The 22,013-nt window shown below is 36.0% G+C and overlaps 1 protein-coding gene across 1 annotated transcript in view; it reads right to left on the bottom strand.

Moving 5' to 3' along the window:
* The window catches only part of basp1 (brain abundant, membrane attached signal protein 1), a 52,609-nt gene that overhangs the window by 4,050 nt on the left and 26,546 nt on the right, over positions 1 to 22,013 (bottom strand). The window lies entirely within an intron of this gene.

Below are 22,013 nucleotides of genomic sequence, written 5' to 3'. Positions count from 1 at the left end.
CCGGGTCCTGGTTGACATGTGTGGTGTGAGCAGCTCTGTGAGGTAAATGGGGGCTGCACCGTGCAGACAGTGATGGGTGTGCAGGAGGATCTTATATTCTATGCGGAGCCAGTGAAGTGTACGGAGGATGGGGGTGATGTGCTCGTGTTTTCGCACCCTCATCAGGACCCTGGCAGCACTGTTCTGCAAATACTGCAGCTTTTGGAAGCTCCTGCCAGGGATCCCGATGAGGAGTGCGTTACAGTATTCCAGCCTGGAGGAGACAAAGGCATGGACGAGCTTCCAGTTAGGTTTAGTCTTAGTCATGTGACCTAAACTGGCCAATGAGGGACACTGCGTACGGATAGAATGTCAATATATTGATATGGCAATCTTACGGATAGCCACTGCCTGTAACACTGCAGTATCGGCTGATACTATGCAATTGGATATCGGTGTCGGCATTGGGACCAAAAAAAAAAAAGAGTATCGGAAGATTATTTAACATTATTTATATACACAAACAAGAAAAGTTCTTTGTTTTGTGTTTGTGTCTAATTTTGTGCGATCCACAAAATGACTCCAATAATGCACAAAATTACATAAAAAATACATAAACTGTAACAGTTCAGCCAAAAAAAAGCAAAAATGACAAAAAATGTAATTTGTATAGAGCTTTATATCCACTGGTAGTCCCAAATCGCTTTAGAATATCAGCTCATTCACACATTCACACACCAATGGGACTGAGCTGCCATGCAAGGCAGTCGACCACTGGGAGCAACTTAGGGTTCAGTGTCTTGCCCAAGGACACTTCGACACATAGACAGGTATAGACTGAGATCGAAACCCCCAACCTCTGGATCAGAAGACGACCCCTCGTCCACCTGAGCCACGGCTATTCAAAAATGCATGAGAAGGACACCAAAGACCCACAAAACAACAACAAAACATGACACGAATGACAGAAAAACAATAAAAGACAACAAAAACCACACAAAACAACAACAACATGAACACTAACTTATTGTCTTATTGCTCAGATTGGTCAATATTTTAAATATTGACATGAATGTTGATAATGTGGCCCTCGGATCAGACTATGATCAAAGTTGTCCATCTCTGGAGTAGAAAATTAAACGTCTGAATATAAATATCAATATGTCTCAACAAATAAAAACCCTTTCAAGCTGGCCGACTCTTCAGACAGAAATTGAATGAGGAAAATGCGTCTCTTTGAATCAAAGTGAATCGATCAACGACATCAGCAGCTTCTCAGTGTGAAGCCTTTGATTTTAGAAGCACAAAACCGTTGATAAGTGTCTGCAGTTAGAAACAGTAAAAATACACCAGTATTACCTCTATTATAGCATCACAGTGGGACAATATTCATGTGAAAACAACAGCAACACAAAATCCACATTAAAAAAGCCTTTCACTGGACTTTAGAGACCAGGCATGTTTTTCTATTTTTCATCTGATGCTTTTACCAAATATAATAAAAGTGCATTTGCAGCAGAGGTATTATGAAATGCATCCTGCTGAGTGCTCCATTCCAAACGCGCTTTTTAGCATCTCAAAGGACCACTAATGGCTGTTTGAATCAACGCTGCACAGTTTGTAAGAATCTATTTATTAGTTTACATCACGAGGGAGTGGGAGCCATTAGTTTAATAAATACACAATACTCAACACTCAACAGGGAAGTATACTTTAAACCCAAATAAATGCAACATTTTCTAGCTCTAGTCCGACTGCTGACTATTTATGAATAAACAAATACGCTAAAATAATGTAGCTTATATTTGGATAGGAATCTTTTGACCTTTTAAAGCAAAATAAAGACGGAAAAACAACTTTAAAGGGTAAAAATAGGGCAACTTTGAATGTAGAACCCAATAGGAATCCATTTCAGAGTTTACCAATTTCCCTTAAGTGTGTCAAACATAATTATTACGGTTAATTGAGTAAACTAGTGTAATTAATTTGATATTTCTCTGCTGTATTTGCATCGAATGCGACATATTACACACAACGTTTGACATCTGTCCGTTTGCTAAGGATGCAACACATTAGAACCCCAATTTTATGGTAGAAAATGAACTGTGTGATGTGTGTTATATGGTCCCAAAACATGTTAGTGAGAGTTTAGTCGTTGTCGTAGAGCTATTATGTTTTCAGGAGGTGAACTCTGCCATGTCGTGTCATTGTACGTCATGTTTTGCATAAGAAGGGACATTACCGTCTCTTTTCCCACCTATTTATGATGGAAAACTGTTTAAATGTGTGATTTTGTCCAGAAAAATACATGTGCATGATAAAAACATAATAAAAATAATAAAAACAAGATTTTTCCATGATTTCCCAAAATCAGAGCCCCTAAATCAGTGGTTCCCAACCTATTTTGGATGTTCGTTATACTGTATTACAAATACAAAGTTGCTAGTGTTAGTAACAAGTGTCGTGCCAGGTCAGATATTTTTGTACTGAATTTATTATTATTATTATTATTATTATTAACTAGATTTATATTTGACAAAGTGAAAGTGTAGATCATTTTAAAAATTCTAAAATAAATTTTTAATTTTTTTTTTTTTTTTTTTTTAATTGATTATTAGACACTTCAGGTGACCCCATTTAAACTCCAGGCGACCCCACGTGGGGTCCTGGCCCCAAGTTTGAAAAACACTGCCTTAAATATTTCACATGTAAGATAATACAAATCATCACCAAATACTAAAAACTTTTGTTTTGGAGGTCACCATCTGTCCACTTCATGAGGGAGAGGACGTCAACGCTACAATACTGTAAATTGGCTTCTGAAGCAGCAAACATGAAGCTACTTTTTAGCACATAAATACGCTTCATGTAGCAAAGCAACATCTTGATACGTTAAAGCACACGTGTCAAACTCATAGCCCGGGGGCCAAATCCGGCCCTTTGGAGCATCCAATTTGGCCCACGGGAGAAAGTAAAAAATTACAGAAAAAACGTGAATCATTGTTTAAATGAAACTCAACACTCCTGCTGCTCATATCACATGATTACAGTCTTTTTTAATGTTAAACAAGTGAAAACACTCAAAATTCTTGCAAAATCCTTCAATTTCTTTAATAATTTTAAAGAAATTGATTCAAAAAATTGGTCTCAAAATGTATGAAATTTAAAGTAAAGATCATCCTGGAACTGATGTCTGTAACTTATTGCTTAAATATTGTTGGTTTCTTACATATTTGGTATTTTATGTAAATGTAGAAGTGCAAACTAGGGCACAATAATGTTGAAATTACTTGTTTTCCTGCATAATTTCTGTGGCCCACTTGAGATCAAACTGCTCCGTATTTGGCCCCTGAACTTAAATGAGTTTGACACTCCTGTTTTAAATGTTACAGAGCTTTGCAGGAAAAATATGATGGTGACACATGAGTAAAATGAGGCCAAAACTCTGCGTTTTATAAGATCTCCCAGTTGAATGTGTTGCGTTTTAACTGAGATTTTCCAGCTTTTCTTTGAGAGACTTCATATTTCTATGACTTTTATATATTTATCATTATGTAAAATGTCCTACAACTGCTTAGAAATTTTAAAAGGATGACATTTTGGACTTGGAAAGGTTCATTTTTGAATTACAGGGTTTTAGATTATGTTATTGTACATTTTCTATCGCTCAGTCGACCACGAGGATGGATAGTGTTCAGTACTCACAGACCTACCCTGTGAATCCACTCAAAATGCTAATCACAGACTGAATTACTTCAATATTTATGCCCGACTTCTCTCCATCGTACAACAGTCGGTATCTGCCTGGGCTACAGCTCCTGCCACGGCGTTGCACCAACAACAATGGAGGTCTCTCTCTCTGTTGCATCACATCGTTTGACTTCCAGCTTGTGCTGCCAGTGCAATGACTCACAAACGTTTGGCAGACAAAGGCTATTCAATGGAAAACGCACGCCGGCCGCTCGGTGTTCATATTTGTAGAGTCGGGAAAAGGGGCCGAGACAACCTGGAGAAAATGTGCCGCGCTGCACAAAAGACTGTAGTCGTAGAAGCACAAAAGCCTGCGTGAAAAGCCAATATAAGACCTTTGTTGCATTGAATTAAAAGGGAAAGTATGTTTACAACAAAAACAACCATCTATATAGTAAACCAATATCTGGTGAATAATTAGTCAGACTTTACACCAACCCTTTCTTTAAATTGAATCTAGATCTTAATTTGGATTTTAAGAACAATTGACCTCGAGCTCATTTTTGACACATGGGAAATCTGAATCTTAATGTTCATTAAACATTATATACAGATCTCTGACAGACTACTAACCATTGGTCCTTTTTGTGCTCAAATACTTTAGTATCTTCATGTAATCCCACACAGACTCTATGACTATGCTGACCAGGATCGAACAAAGTATCTACCAGAACGTCTCAGAGTATTTTCTGATCAATTCAAACTTTATCTTCAAAAATGGCTTTTGTCAGGGATCTATAGAATAATTTGTAATGCATAGAGTCAGACATAGGAATGAGGCGGCCATCGGTCTAATATTGTGTGGTCCCCCAAAGTCAACGCACAAAATGACAGAAAAATACACGAGATGACTGCAATAATGCTCCAAAAAATCAGAAAAACATACAAAATAACACAAAAAAGATACTAAATGACAACAAAAAACACTAAATGATGACAAAAGACACTATATGACACAAAAAAAAACACTAAATAACAACAAAGACATTAAATGACATCAAAAACACACAAACTGAGTGAAATATAATTTACTGTGTCTTTAGCAGGGTCACAAATGTAGTTGTCTGATCCGAGGGCCACATTATCAATATTCATGTCAGCATTTAGAACAATGGCCGATCTGAACATTAATAGAGGGAAGACAATGAGTTTGTGTTGTCAGTTTATGTGGTTTTCTAATTTTGTAATCTTTTTATAATGTTTTTGGAGTTTTGAGTATTTATTTTGTCTAGTGTATATTTGTGATTTTTTTTTTTTTTTTTTTTTTTTTTTTGCACATTTAATTTGGGGGCGGCTCAAAATTAGAGCAAGGGCCGCATGTGGCCCCCGGGCCACCAGTTGCCAATGTCTGATATATACTCATTGGGTTTGTAGTATACAGTACGGAATGGGCCGTTTGGAACGCAGCCACAGTCTCTGCAGACTCAACCAGACATCTGTGCATCTTTCTGTGCTTCACCTTCCCTGAGATCACACATGCACTACACCACATTATTACCCTTGTTGCTTTTTTCCTCAGTTTTCCCACAATGCTCGTCACTCGCTTTGTTCAAACACCAACTCTCCAAATCCTCAACCTCCCAAACGGCTGAGTTAACAGAGCACGTGTTGGTTTGCAACAGCCAGAGAAAAGGTGTTAGTGCAACACTATGCAGCAGAAAACAACAATCCATTCCACGTCTAGAAAAGAGGAAAAAGGAGATTTGATGAGTAGAACCTATTGAAGGAACAGATGGTTGAGTTCCTCCTGCTCTCACCCATCCATGGTGAGTCATCAGTCACGCCCCCACTCACCAAAACCCACCCACGCCAATGCTTGACTCTTTCTCTCCCCCCCTCTCTCTACTCACATCACCACCACCTACATCCACCATCATTTTCTCCTTGCAATCATTCCTCTAGACTCCTGCTCCTCCGCCTCCTCACATCTCAGCTTTCATCTATTCCACCGCAACGACAGCGACGACACTTTGAAACCATGCCACCGCGATTGAATTTTGCGACATCCTCTCTTTCACATCCTTTCTTTGAAATGCATATTTTAAGCTCCCATTCAAATCGTTTTTGTGGGTCAGATTACATTCTAGCAGGCACAGGATAGTCACAGGAGGTCTATGGGTCGGAATAAGAAATCCTAGCAAGTCCAACTGAGATAGTGCTTTAACAAAGGTAGAGAATCACGTTGGTTCTACTTCAAAAGATGAATTACCGTAATGCCATTCTCACAACCAATGGCATCCACAATCAGTGAGGGGAGGAAGCAAAGAAATCAGTCAACAAACAGGAAAAACAAACATTTGCAGAAGTCTTTAAATGTCATTTAACATCCACCCCTAGTTGTGGTTTTAGTTCCTTTTCTTTTTTTTTAAGGAACACTTTATTAAAGGGAGGATATAAAAAGAGAGGGCAGTGTTAGTGAGGGGGGAGGGAACAGGGAAGAGGGAGTCAGGGTAGGACGATGGGCAGTGTTACATCTAGGTGGGTGGAAGGGAACAGGGAAGAGGGATTCAGGGTAGGACAATGGGCAGTGTTACATCTAGGTGTGTGGCATAACGTCAGATTTACAGTTGATATGTTTGATGTTTTCTTGTTCCTTTCATAGTATCATGTCTATGTTGTACTCAATCCATAAAGACTCTTCTAATAATTATTCTACATTATCACGTTATTGTTTTCCTCGTTTTGTTTTTTTCATTCAAGCTCTATCTGATTGTATCATGCAGTGATGTGTACCTTTGTGTTTGTTAAACATCTCTTATTGTTGCGATGCAGACAGAACTCATCTGCTATCGTGACTCGCCGCCCAAGGCTAAAGACGTCGGTGTCGCACCGACCTCCATTTTTAAACAGCTCTCCTTCAGCAAACAGATTTACAGCCTCTCAGTATTTACTGTATCTATTTTAGATGTAGCAGCGCTCTGCCTTTTCCTCTTTAAGGTCCTTCAGCGTTCTGACATTCCAGAGTAAACTCGAAGTCAACGTGTGGAGAAAGAGGAAAAGTCGTCTTTGTGATTGAAATTCTCTACTTCCTATCATTCCATGCACACAATTACACAATTACATCATTTACTGTATTTACTTATAGAAGCTTAATACTAGTTTTAGGTATTATCATTACGGCATCTTGACTTGTCCCATGAACTGGTCATTGGTTGGAATCATCCTCTGGTTTCTACAGTTAGAGATCCATTACAACCTTACAGACTGTATAGTCCTAGTACATACTCTGACTTTCCATTTTCAAATTTGCCAAATGTAACCATTTTCTCATCATTTCCATCTAAGTTTATCCTATTCTGTACATTTCAGTTATTTGTTTTCCCTCATAAATCAGATTTAATTACTGGCTTTTAAACTCCAAAACATGCCTGGTACGATTAAATGACTTAAATATTGTTATTCATTTCATATTTCTCTGCTGTATTTGTGCCGAATACACGGGCTGAAATCCCACGAGATTGACGTGTGTCTGTTTGCTAAAGTTGATGCAAGTGTGTGATATTGTCCGAAAATATGTCAGTGAGGGTTTTAGTCAGTGTCATGAAGCTATTTCCATTTCAGGAGGTTAACTCCATCATTTTGCATCATATATTTGAGACTGAACATTTCTCTCTGCAGTCTCTGTGCCCATCTGTTTATTTGGGGAGTCAATTCATGATATTGTCCTCAAACATGCATGTGCTGCTATATTCTCTGTCATATTAAAATCTCCTCATGATTATATTTGTTGGAAAATAATAAAAACAGTTGGAAAATAATATCAATATTGAGATTTCCACAAGGACTGGTGCCTATACCATCATCGCAACAAGAAGGCCTGTGATTTGCTATTTTACCTCTAATTAAGTTGGATTTTTTTTTAACCTATATATATCCACAATATCCACATATAATTTTTCCTTACCTATTACTTACTTTTTATGTGATTTTAATTAAAAAACATTTTTCTTTCTTTTTGCCGATAATCTGGTATTGCTGAGGGTGGGAGGGAGGGAGGTTTTTGTGAATTATTGTTAATTTATGTTCATCCTATTAATGAAAAAGTCAATAAACAAATTGTGGGGGAAAGGTGATGACATTTCTGGGGGGGGGGGTTCATCTTTTTTCTGCAATAGTTTTGCTAGAAAGTAGTACCAGTAGTTGGTATTATGTGTTTGATATGTAGAAAGTTGAATGTCAGGGTTGTTTGTTTGTTTGTTTTTTTATTAGATTTGAGGCAGGGCTGCCCACTGTTTTCCATCTTGCAGGAATATTAGAGAAAAAGAGCAAAGAAGGCGTAATAACACCTTTGTTGTTATGAAAAAAAAAAACTCTCTTCTCACCAAGCTCATCTATCTATCTCCTATTCTATCTATAAAGCAAGTAATCTCTGTCTGTCTGTGTGTGTGTGGCTCAAATATCTCTGCAAGTCATGCTCAGATTGACCTGAGACTTTCAACATGGCTGCTGCTTGGTTCAAGGGTGTGCAGCGTGGGAATTGTTTGGGGGCCCCACCCCCACGACCCACCTCCTGAGTAGATGGACTCAGGGATGATGTCAGCAGTCCTAGCTCTACAGTGAGCTCTACAGCTTTGCAGAGCAGCTCGATGCTGACAGGTAGTCATGGTAACTCAGGCGCAAAGGGCTTTTAAAAACAACAAAAGTGGGTCTTATATCCTAAAAATAATACTCCGTAAATATTGACCAGCAGGTGTCCTCAGTCAGTAACGTTTGTAACTAAGGTGAGTAATAATAATAAAAAATTGTGTGTGCGATAGCAAGACATACAGTACCTCCGAGGGCCACTGCACTAGTTTAGACAAATACAATCATTGCTAATCTTGATAAACACAGTGTATTCCAGGTGTTGTAACGCTTTCATTCATAACACCGATCTGAGCACGTTTCCCCCCTCTTCCATTCAGCTGCTGATTTAGGTTACGTCTGTGTTTTACCAAACCACAGCAGGCCGTGTGCACCAGGGGGTGAGCGCACACGCACACGCAGAGAAACTAGAGCAGAAAATTTGGTACATTCACCCAAACAGACACACATGCTTTAAAAGAAAACTGCTCTGCACTTAACGTAAGAAGAACACACGACTAAGGGTTCTGAGAGTGGACTGCACGTACACTCCTGCAGGGTGTTTTTAAAGACCTTGAGCTAGCGTGACCATGCGTCTGGTTTTACCAGGACATGTCATCTTTTCATGTCTTGTTCGTAGATATTTTACAAATTAATGAAATTGTCCGGGTTTCCCAGAGACCTTGAACTCATCTCGGGGAACACATTAATACAGACATGGGCAACATGTGTCCCTCTGTCTTGTTTTTTGTGGATCCCAAAGAAAATTGTGATTCAAGAAGTTGGAAGGAATATGATGCCCAACATTACGCACAAAAAAACTCACAAAACACACAAATCGGCAGCAAAATGCACAAAATACACAAAAACACGGAAAATTCCAAAAATACATAAAATGTCTCGTAAAACATTAATTGACAACAAAGACAGACACAACAACCACTTAAACAAAATGACTACAAAAACACACAAAACAACAACACATTACAGAACAGCTCCAAAGATGCACAAACTGTTAGACAAAATGACAGGAAAATACAGAAAACAACAAAAATACAGAAAGTGACTCAAAAACACACAAAATGACGACAAAAAATGAGTAAATGACAGAAAAATACACCAAATTCCAACAAGACAAACAACCTTAAAAACACACATAATGATTACAAATACACACAAAACAACAACACATTACAGAATAGCTCCAAAGACACACAATCTGTGAACAAAATGACAGGAAAATACAGAAAACAACAACAGCAATACAGAAAGTGACCCAAAAATGCACAAAAACAATGCAGGAAAATACACAGACACACACACATAATGACTCCAAAAACACAGAAAATGACTCAAACTGATAAAACATCAAAACCCTTTTTTACCTTTGTATATTCAGATTAGTCATCGGATCAGATACACATTTTTGTTGGCCCTGCTGTGGAAGGGTTGCCCATTCCTGCATTAATATAAAAGACCATAACTCCGCTCATATTTGAAGAGAAATAGAGAATAAAAGAGATCAAATAACGCTGGATTAAAATGAAAAATGTTATTTATTGAAGTGTATATTTAATGATTATTTACTGTTCTGTAAGCCTTGAGTTTTTTTTTTTTGTTTTTTGCTAGTTTTAATGTCTAGCAGGTAAAGTTTCTCATTGTTTCATTGATTGAGAGATTTTACAAAGGTTTATATGAGATATTTCAAAGACAGATAAACAGTTAAAATGCACAATAAAGGTGACTGACTTGAGTCTCCACTGGTTTCAGATTTTCTTTTTAAGTCTTTGTTATAAAGACAGAAATGATTTTTTACACCTTATTGACAACAACAACTTATTTATTTCATTATATTGTATATTTTGCGGTTACAAGGTAGATTTAAGAGTATGTTGAGGTCAACCTACTGTTTTTTTACAAGTCAAAATATGGTCACCCTACTTTTAGCTATAGCTGAAGCCATGTGAGGACAGAGAATATCATCAGTTAAAAAACAATGTGGTTGTAATTTCTTTATTTGTTTCTAAAACAAATGACACTGTTTTTTTTTTTTTTTCTGGTTTTTTTTCAGGTGTACTATTATATTCCATGGGATTTTTTTGCTGGCGTGCACAGAGTGAACCATCTGTGAGGAGCAGTCCTGGTCCCCTGTGTCAAAGCTAACAGCAGGACCAGCGGCTACAGCTATTTCTGTCCAACAGTAAACACTCCACAGTCTATAGCAGCTTCAAGCTGTGAAAAGCCAATTTCATTGGGATCAGTGTGAGCTTTGAGTTGCTGAGGATAAAACATTTTATGGTATAGAAAGAAAACAACAGCTGAGGTTTTTCGCCGAATCGATTTGAAAATAAAATCGACGGTGTCTGCAGGTGCGAGAGAGAGAAAATTACATTTTAGGAGAAAAAAAAATAACATCTGAATCACCACAGAGCTTAATTGCTAGTTTGCAGTCAGACTCATTTAAATAAACAAAACCACAACAGTGTGTGTTTGCTGAGGCATACGTACTGCAGCTTTAAAGCCATTTTTATGCTTAACCAAGCGTTAGAACTTTCTTCCATCAAGTTGTGCAGCCAAACAAAATATCTGAAAAAGTGACTGCCTAAACAGGAGCTCAGATTTTACGTTTCAAAATTTCCCAAATTCCCATTTCTCTGTCACTTCACACTTTTTGTGGTCATTCCCTATTTACAGTGAATGACTTTACTAGATATTACATTTCAAACATGCTAAATAGAGTTAATTACTATGACGTATTAGGGCCATATTAAAATAAAATAAATATCTGAGCACTACGACAAGATTAAAGTCGCAATATTTCGAGAATAAAGTTGTATCTTTATAAAATTGGAATTTATGAGATTAAAGTCCTAATATTTCAAGATTAAAGTTGAAATATTTCAAGAATAAAGTTGTAAATGTGCAATGATGAAGTTGTACATCTTAATAAAATCATAATTTTATGTGATTAAAGTCATAATATTTCAAGATTTTTGCCGTAATATTTAAAAAAAAAAAAGTCATATCATGGAAATGTGTGATTATGGTCCCATAACATCGTTTATAAAAACCTTTTATTTACAGCCATCTTTGCGTTTTGCATGAAATCATGTGCAGCAAATTGAGGATTTAAACCACGCCTACTTATGCACGCTTTGTCTACAAATGCCTCGTAACCCCCTGCTCCTCCTCTTCTGTCTAATTAAACATCTGTGCTTCTGTTCCAGGGGATCCTGCTGACCGCTCTCTCTGCTTATGCCTCTCCATGTAGCTCATGGAAAAGTGAATGGGAGCATGTTTCGCTTAGGGCTTTCCACACAGCTGCTGGAAAGGACAGAGAGGTCCAAGAACAGAGTATTACCGCCAAATCTAAAATGCATGCTAAATAAAGCTACTGACTAAAGTGATCCTAACTGAACTATGTGATTGGAGGATCATTGTTTCTGCAGTGACGTGTCACCAGGTAAACTCATCACCATTTGTACTAATACACCATCTAAAGCTCAACCTGTCTTTGTACCAGAGCCTTTTCAGATTTTCATGTCCATCACAACACATTAAAAATCTCCAGATGAAGCTTTTTAATCACAGAATAACAATAACCCATCATACTGTAACTTGTAACATTATTAAAGGGATTATGGGTGGAATTGCACATATCACGTCAATAACCACATTTCTGGTGAAAAACAGTTTATAAATGTGGGATATTGTCCCAAAACATGTATGTGAAACATTTCTGCGTCATTTTGGGGTTCAATTTTAAATAAAGAACAAGAATTTTTCTGTCCGTTTTCTGCAATTACAGAAAATTGGGGGCCCTACCAATAATCATGGGTGTTAAAGCTGAACTATTTCTGGATCATTCCCTTTTATACCTTGATCTTTGCCACCATCTTCCATTTAGAATCAGAATCAGAATGCCTTTATTGTCCTTATACAACTGTACAACACAATGATTTGGCTTCACCTTAAGGTGCACACAGCTACAAAGAAAAACAACAAAAGAAGAAGAATATAAAAAGTAACTCTAATTAAGGTAAAATAAGCTATGTACGGTAGGAGTTATTTGCAGGTAGCAGAATAGTAAATTATGAATAGATATTGCAGAAATATAAAATATAAATATTGCACAGTATGAAATGTAAAACTGGAAATATGAAATATAAACATCGCACAGTATGAAGTAAACTATAGCAGTATAGTGTTTTGAGGTTAATTAAATCAGTTCAAATATGAAATGGTATGGGTTCTGCATAAAACCAGCCATTGGTTTATTTTTAAATTGCATAAATGCATAATTACCCTGAGGGTAACCTACAAATACAAAGTGCCCACTGTTTGGTCTGGCTTTATGGCACACACACACACACACACACACACACACACACACACACACACACACATGCTAACAAACACTGGTACAAAGGACAAGCACTCAATCCTAGGTATCATTTAACACACACACACACACACTTGTAGGTGTTTAAAAGATTAATCCTGAGCTTGAGAGAAACTGCTTGGATGGAGATGCTTTATGATTGTTGCAGCTGCTGCTTATGAGTCAGAGGACACACTCGCCCCAGATCAAAGCCAGCGAAGCACTTTGAGACGCTTTTTTTTTATTTTTTAGTCGTGAATGCAAAATGGTTGTGAACGTTTAGTTAGGAGGAGGAAACCGAGCGGAGACAAAACAAGCAGAGAAGTGAAAGTGATTGTGTCCATCTCTGAGGATTCAGTGGCATTCTGCTGCTCAGATGAATCCTGTCCCATGTGACCTCACAGTTTGCACACATTAGGGAGGATTTGTTGGGATGTAGAAGAGCTGGTTTTGTAAATGTTGTCTGATTTTTAATGTTTGTTTTAAATGTAACATTTGAAATGTGGAATAAAATGCATCAGTGATCTTTGGAACCTAGGCAGTAAGGCTGCACGATTTTAGCTCAAAACTAAATCCCAATTTTTTTACTTTGGAAACTCAAATTACTGTTCTTTTTTTTGTTTTTTTTGCAAGTAGAGACTTTGAAATCCCCTTCAATAAATAATCCGATTTCGATTCTATTTATTAATTAATTAATTAATTGTGCAGCCTTAATAGGCGGAGTTTGACATTCTTGCCAGGGGATGACAAAAGAAAAAATGTAAATAAATATATAAACCGTCTCGAGATTCACGCCAACCACAATGTGTGTAACACATACAATAATGCAACAATGATTAGTAACATAATTGTTAATGCTGACGACAAAAAATTAGCGTCGACGCGTTAATGTTGTAAATTCATGATAAAATCAGGCCAGTGGCCACTTTCTGCTTCATTTTTACTGCAGTACCACACATAAACCGCTGAGTGCAGTGTTGCTTCACCATTTACATTGTGAAGAAGACCTGGGCAACAGAAGAAGAACCAACCTAAAGTCTCAAAAGTTTGGGACCATTTCACTGGAAACTTACTGTATACAAACAAGTGTGACATGAAACTAACAGTAATATGTGAGAGAATCATCTGATATCATTATTACTTATATAAATTGTATTAAGAATTGTGTTCTTTCGAAGAAAAAAATGGGAAAACTGTAATGAAAACTTTTGACCACTAGGGAGGGCAAACTCTACATATGCATTCAAAGGGTTTTGTGCTGTTGTTGGACAATGGCTGTTGTCTGCTTAGCGATACTGGTTAGCAGAGGTGAAAGTAATGGATTACATTTACAGGGGTGGCCAATCCTGGTCCTCAAGAGCCACTATCTAGCATGTTTTAGATTTTCCCTCTTCCAACACACCTGATTGAAATGACCAGGATCGTTATCAGGCTTCTGCAGAGCTTGATGATGAGTTAATCATTTGAATCAGGTGTGTTGGAAGAGGGAAACATCTAGAACATGCTGGATAGTGGCTCTTGAGGACCAGGATTGGGCACCCCTGGATTACAAGTACTCATGTTACTGTAATCGAGTTGCTTTTATGGGTACTTGTACTTTTTTGAGTGTATTTCTAAACCAGTAATTTCACTAGTACTTAAATGCATTTTAACAGAAGTAAAGTAATTATAATTTTTTTTTACTTCCATTTCATGGTCTCTTCATGAACTGCTGATCTAGTTTTTACCTAGTCTGTTGTTACCCACATGGTACATTTGGCATGGCACTGTTTTAGAGTTCATAAATGTAGCTATACTTACAGCCTAAGAATGTTGTTTTTTTTAATTGAATTTATTGGTGTTATTTTACTTTAAAAATTATTGCAATTTTTTGTTTTTTTGCTTTTTTTCCAAATTTTCTTTTTTTTCCCTTGTTTTTCTTTTTTCAATGTTCCTTTTTCTTTTCACTTTTTCTAACTTGTTTTTTGTGGAAAATAAATTAAGTTCCTATTGTGCAAGATTTAGTTTCTTCCTTTTTAAGTATTTACTTAATCGTGGCAAGATGTACTCCCAAAAATAAACGTGGGGGGTGAAAGTAACTAGTAACTTTTACTTTGAGTACTATTTAACTGAGCTACTTTTTACTTGTACTTGAGTATTTTATGTATGACTTAATTGTAATTGTACTTGAATACAATTACAAGTAACAGTACTACTTCTTGAGACAGATACATCAGTACTATTTATTTACACCTTTGCTGGTTAGAAAGGTACAGTAAAGGACTAATATCTGGGTGACAACACTAATATTTGGATGATTGTTTGTCCCAAAACAGTACCAGATGAAAATAAAAATAAAAAAATTCATTATGACTAAAAATATATATAAAAAAAGATCATCGTATGATTTTAAAAAAAAGTGTTATGTAATTGTGACACTTAATAATAAAATGTTTTTATCTAATTATTTGGTCATCAGTCAAAGACTTTAATTCCTGAATTTAAAATAAAGAAAAACTTTGAAATCTGTGCAGAAAGATGCAGTAAAGGGTCAGGAAATGAGTGAGAAACCTTCAAAGCTCAATCGTTCTGCACATGTGAAAAATCAACATGAGCGATGGGTGCAATGGAACAGTCAGTGACTCTGTGCTGCACCTGAACACACCACCACACTCAGTTAATACGACTGAGTGCATTTGTCGGACGCGTTTGCTGCTCTGTTTTCACAAACAGATAAGAGACTTGAGGACACCAAGGACAGTGTGACCCCCCCAAGGCTGCTTCATATGTTGGATATTCACACGGCCTCAAACCAGCCCTAGTTAGAGCACGATATGTAACAACAACCTGAATTGTAATAAAAAAAAAACTGAAACGTTATAACTGGTCAATAATGTAACAAGATCCTGAGCCCAAAATGTAAAAATTTGCCTTTTTAAAATATAAACTATATGAAAGTAAGAAAAAAAGGATATATACATAAACACACACATATTTACGCATACGTATTTGTGTATTATGCTACATCAGGCGTGTCAAACTCATTTTAGTACGAGGGCCAAATAGAGACCAGTTGGATCATAAGTGGGCCGCAGGTTTTAGGCGGGAAAACACACAATTTCAACAATAATGTGTCCAAGTTTGCACTTCCGGTTATAAATTAGATATAAATCAACAATATCTAAGAATAATCAATAAGTGACAGATACTTAAATGTTCTTTGATTTTTGATTTATTTATTTTTTTTACCATTTTTTATTTAATTTGTGGAGATTTTGTGGAATCACTTAAGAAAAATTGCAGGATTTTTGAAAAGGAGTTTAAACAAAAATTTACAACTGCATTATTTGGTAATTTACACAACTAGTACAGTGCCCGTCGGAGGTATGTATTCATACTGACATTAACAGGAGTTCCACAGTTTTGTTGGGAAAAGGAATGGTATATATGTATCTATATATTTTCTTTTGGTAGCCAGAACATCACCAAAATGTAATCAGCTGTTCCTTGACCCATTATCAACATTTCCTGAAAATTCCATCAAAATCCATTCATAATTTATAAGTTATCGTGTACAGACAGACGGCGTCACACTGCATTAGCTTAGCATTAGCATAGAATAGAACACTGATGATGAAGTCACTGTTGATGACATCATCAGTTAAAACATTCTGATTGGAACTCTGATGACATCACTGTTGATGACATCATCAGTGTTCTAAAACAATGTTTGACAGGAGTTCCACAGTGTGGATTGGTCATTTCAAATTGGTTTTAAATTGGTTTTAGAATGACCATATGACTCCAAAATTACGGATGCACACACTCAGGGTTTTTGGAAGCTGTTGACAAAGTTTCAGGTCGATCAGACACTGCATCTGGGAGATATTCGCTCCACACACACACACACACACAGACCTTTCTTGCATTATAGATACAGTAGCTGATTCATGTTTTCTCTGTCATTTTCACTTGAGTTTGACACATGTGGTCTACAATGTTACAATTCTTTTATAACATTCGGGTCCAGGTGAGGTCATTGTTACATATTGGACTCTAAGTAGCTGACTCACCTCTTCAGCTGTTAGAACTGCACTGGTTCCTCCATTAATGCTAATTAATATTCTCTCCTGTTTCGAAGTAATTAAGATGAGACGAATGCATTCACAGAACCATTCACGCCTCAACGCTCTAAGATCCTCAGAGACGCAGGAGGATGAACAAACGAACCCAGCAGCTCCTCAGGGACGCGACACTAAACGAATAAGATCTTATAACAGTTACATGAGGAACATTTCCTAAGGGAGAACACATGCTGTACACACACACACACACACACACACACACACACACACGCTAAGAATTAGCTGTACACATGAATTAAAAGCAAGTTTGTGCATTGCATCAGGTTATTATTTATCATTTCATTATTATTTTTATTTGTTGCACTACCTCGGATTACCTGGAACTTGTTATCATAATTGTGGTTTCTTTTTGCACAACTCTTTATAATTATTATTATTATTCAATCTGTGGTTCTGTTAATTGTTTCATGTTGTATTAGAGGGTATTTTTGCATTTTTCTAAATTTTGGGGTATCGAGTACCGAATATTCTCAATATTCTCAGTTATTGGTATCGAGTGAATTTTTTTTAGTATAATGACAACCCTAATATCTGGGTGACAAACCTAATATTTTGATGATAGTTTGTCCCGAAATAGTAACAGATGAAAATGGAAAACCCAGACAACAAACAAACAAGACTGAAAAATATATTAAACTTTAATTCCTAAATTTAAAAAAAGATAACTGTGAAATGTATTCATTATTTGATTTTTCTTTTTTTTTTTGCCCAGCCCTACTTTGACATTATTAATAACCAAATCTTTCACTGTGGAGAATGCACAGACCTTCTGCCATAATTTAAAAAAACATGTTTTTAAGAAATTCATTCATTGAATTCCACCTAAGTGACCTTCACCGCATGAAAAGCTCTGAAATCAGCCTCATAATGATTTGTAGCGACGCAAACTACAGGAAGTGACATCAATAGCTCCTCAGGTATTGATATCTAGAGGCCAAGTATCGAACCCACACCACATTCTACAGGAATGTAGCAGCGACAAAGAGGATTCAGAGTTCATCTGAAAACATGTGCTCAGGGTTCAAACTTTTCTCTTTCCAGCAGGTCATGTGTTTATGCTTCATCGTGACTAAAGAAAGAAACAAACAAAAAAGTCAGATTTAAATCCAAGACATTAATATAATTTAAACATCCACACTGAAGGTAGATATAGTGATGCACTTCCAATTTGGTAGTTTTTGTGTGTGTATTACACACACAAAAGCGTGATCAGACATGTTTGATATTAGTAGGCCCTGAGAGCACAAAAAAGCATGTTTTACGTTTTTCTATTCAAATATTGAAACACTGTTTAAGCACCAATAGCACAAATACCAATAATATAGATATACAATACAACAAATAACCATTTACATGATAATAGTCAATAAAAATAAGTATTTCGGGCCGATTAAATTTTATTTAATTCAATTTATTAAAGCAAATAACACAATCCCTTTTGAATGATATGATTTCCAGGCTTTTAGAGTTAATGGACTTTAGCGCTGACAGTTAATTAACGGCTCAGATCTTTCCATTATTGTAAAAAAATGAACAGAAATCTCCTTCCTGAAACGAAAGTGGCAATATTGCAATTTTATTCAAAAACAAGCTGAAATTGCAATATGGCAGGGAATATACCCTCACAGACATGCTTTTGGTCAATATCACGCATTTATACAATTTTTAACCATAAAGCAGGTTGTCTGATGTGTAGAAACTTATTTGGCACAATTTCGGGAAGTTTAAAAATCCGTAAGGACATCTGATTAGGAAAAGCCATTGAAATGAAAACAGTACGGAAAAGATTAAACTGACAAGAATGAAAGAAATGAAATGTAATTTATTTTATTTTAAATTCCACCGCGAAGCGATTTTTTTAGAAAAATAACCTTTTCATGAAGTACGTAGAGTGGTGGCACAGGCACAGATTCCTGAGGGAAAGCAAACACTGATAAGCATTTGTGACACTTCTACTGACCTGTACGCTGGAATGAAAGGATAAAAGAATGTGACAAAAGAGAAGTTCAACACATAAACGTCAGGGGTAAATATGTAACTTATTCCATAAAATGAGGAAAGTTGGACAAATAGGGCAAATACTACATTGATTCATTTTTATCTTGTATAAGATATTTTTTTTAAAGGTAAATCTTCTTAAGAAATGATGACACACACACACACACACACACACAGTAAATGTGCAAAATGACTCCAAAAACACAAATAATGACAGAAAATTACACAATAGATTGAACAATACAAAAAATGACTCCAAAAACACACAAAACAAAAGCAAAAACATACAAAAGAATATAAAATACACACAAAAAGAAAACGCAATTTAACTAAAATGAGAACAAAAACTCACAAAACTGACTCTAAAAACACAAAAGGACAATGAAAATTGGCAAAATGAAAACAAAAACACACAAAATACAAAAATATATGACATAAATAAATTATGAAAAAATAATACAATATGACTTCAAAAACACACAAAAAAAACTACAAAAACATGCAAAAAAAAAGAAAAAAAAAACATAATTACACTAAAATGAGAAACAACAAAAACATATGACAAAAAACATACAACATAAGAGAAAAGAATACAAACTGACAACAAAAATACACAAAATAGGAGTAAAATGAACAAAATGACAACAAAAACACAAAACAAAAAAAATATTCTAAATGCTGAAATGAAAGTTGATAATTTGGCCCTCAGATTTTTACTGTACACTGTTTTTGTGCACAATAGCAGAAGTATCCAAAATGTAGCATATTTGTTAAAAAAAATAAATAAATAAAAAACTCTAATAGCACCATGCTAACACAATGTTATACTTCATTAAATGATGAATAAATCACTGACAACAGGAACAAAATGATGCTGGGATGTAGATTAACCATCTCTCTCTCTCTCGCTCTCTCTCTCATCCATTACTGCAGAGTTTCTGGTAAACACACACACGCAGTTGGAATTCTGACTAAAGTGAGAGTTTCTTTTTCTTTTGTTCTGCGTAAACAAGACGTTTATGAAGTGTTTCAGTCAAACTGAATCCCATTCCCCAGTGATGAGTACATACTCAGTCGTTGACCACGATGACCCTCCTCTGCGATAAGGCATGAATGATTTTATTTGATGCAACAATAAATTGCTCCACGTCTCACTTTTCCATCAACATCCAACACAGATCATTAGATCAACCACACGAACATTACAAACACGTGTTTATTTATCATTATGATCACCAAATGTTAATGTTTCTTTATAACTACTAGAAGAAGAAATAATATGATACAATTCTAAGTGCCAGAAATGCAACAATGACACACACACACACACACACACACACAAAAACAGTGTGTGTGATAACCAGCACTGATGTCGGCAGTCTGTCTGAGAAATCCACAACCTTTGACCACTTCTCTCCAACTCAAACACACACACACACACACAAACATGCTCAAACACACATAACCATCTATCAGTCTGACTATTGCGAGGAGGAGGAGGAGGAGGAGGAGGAGGAGAAGGAGAAGGAGAAGAAGGAGAAGAAGAAGGAGAAGAAGAAGAAGAAGAAGAAGAAGAAGAAGAAGAAGAAGAAGAAGAAGAAGAAGAAGAAGAAGAAGAAGAAGAAGAACTGCCTTTAAAAAAACTTACCTAAACTTTCACATTTAAAGTGAAATTGTTTAAATGTCTACAAAGGTTTAAACTTTAATCCAACGACACTTTTCTAATCACATTCATAAGTCATTGTTTTCAAACCATAACAGAACAAATAAACAACAGAAATGGCACAAAAGCTGCTTGTAATTGTTGAATCAAAGGCTGTGTTTGAAATGTCACACCATAATGCTATACACCACAAACTCAATGAGTATATACTGTATATACACTATAAGTATGATTAGGATGATGAGCGTTCCCACTGAAGTATACTTCTAAGTTTCCCAAGATGCATTTCGAACCTTCAACAACAAAAACCTGAATCACACTGAAGATAAATATCTGTTGATTCTCCACCTTTGAGTGAGAAAGTGACCAAGTAGAATATCAACATGTGGACATTTGATCCATAAAACTCACGGAAACACATTTCATTCCAACATTTTGGAGATTTTTGGAGACCCTCCATTGTGCCACTGACACAATGTCCGGTTAACTTCAAAACAAGAGCCCTATTTACTAAAGCATTTAAAAATAATGGAAAACAAGAAGAGATGCTTTTATTTTGAAAAGTGGAAATTTGATTTTTAGCTTGAAGCCGGGACCAGGAAGATTTTATGTTCCGCTCACAATGCATTATGGGACGTTTGAGTATGACTAGTGTTCCCCATGTGCATACTTCAAAAATGTCTCGATTTAGTATACATCCGGATATTTCTCGCATACTCAATCTTTTCATACTATGTAATGTGAACACATTCCAGCTTGAAGCCGATGTCACAGTCTGAGTTTACCTCGTACTGAGATTGATTATGAGCAATATGCGCATCGGAAACTGAATTTTTGTTAAAAAAAAAAAATAATTGAGTTTTGTTTATTTTGGTTTTCAAAGTGAATAGTAATTTTTGATATATTATATATATCAAAAATATATATTATATATAATTATATATATATGTATATTACTTGTGTTTTTCAATTTTTATTGTATATTTCTATTATTTTGTGTATATTCTATTTATATTATTGGTGTTTTTCTATTTCTATTTGTTTTGGTTTTTGTTCTATTTTATTGTGTTTACAGTACTATTATATTCTTTAACTTTATTCATTCTTTAAGGGCTAAAGGTGGAACTTGAGGACGTTATTTTGTTATGTACTGTACATGTTCATCAAGCAAATAATGACAAATAAAAATCCTTGAATCTTTAGTGCATAGAATCATTTTAGTGAGACACAGAGTTTTTCTTTAAAACGAAATAACACAAAATAAAAGCACAATTGCTGACATTGCAACCTTTCCTTTCTGATGGATTACCGATGTAGAATAAGCTCTTGCTAAAGGCCACAGTCTGAGGGCTTTCACTTCTCTTTGTGCTGGTGTTTGTGAGGCCAGAGAAAAGCTGTGGCCTTGCTTTTTATCAGTGAACACACTCTCACAGACTGGACAGTGGCAAGAAAGTAAATATCCACAGAAGGGGATCCAGTTCCAGCCCACACATCAAGGTCTCTTCCTGCCTGAGCCCGCCCCTCTTACCCAGCATGGGTCCAGGGTATGACCATA

Source organism: Gouania willdenowi, chromosome 17, assembly GCF_900634775.1.
Source record: "Gouania willdenowi chromosome 17, fGouWil2.1, whole genome shotgun sequence".
NCBI classification, from domain to species: domain Eukaryota; kingdom Metazoa; phylum Chordata; class Actinopteri; order Blenniiformes; family Gobiesocidae; genus Gouania; species Gouania willdenowi.
The sequence above is the reverse complement of the archived record's forward strand: the minus strand, read 5'-3'. Positions and strand labels throughout refer to the sequence as shown.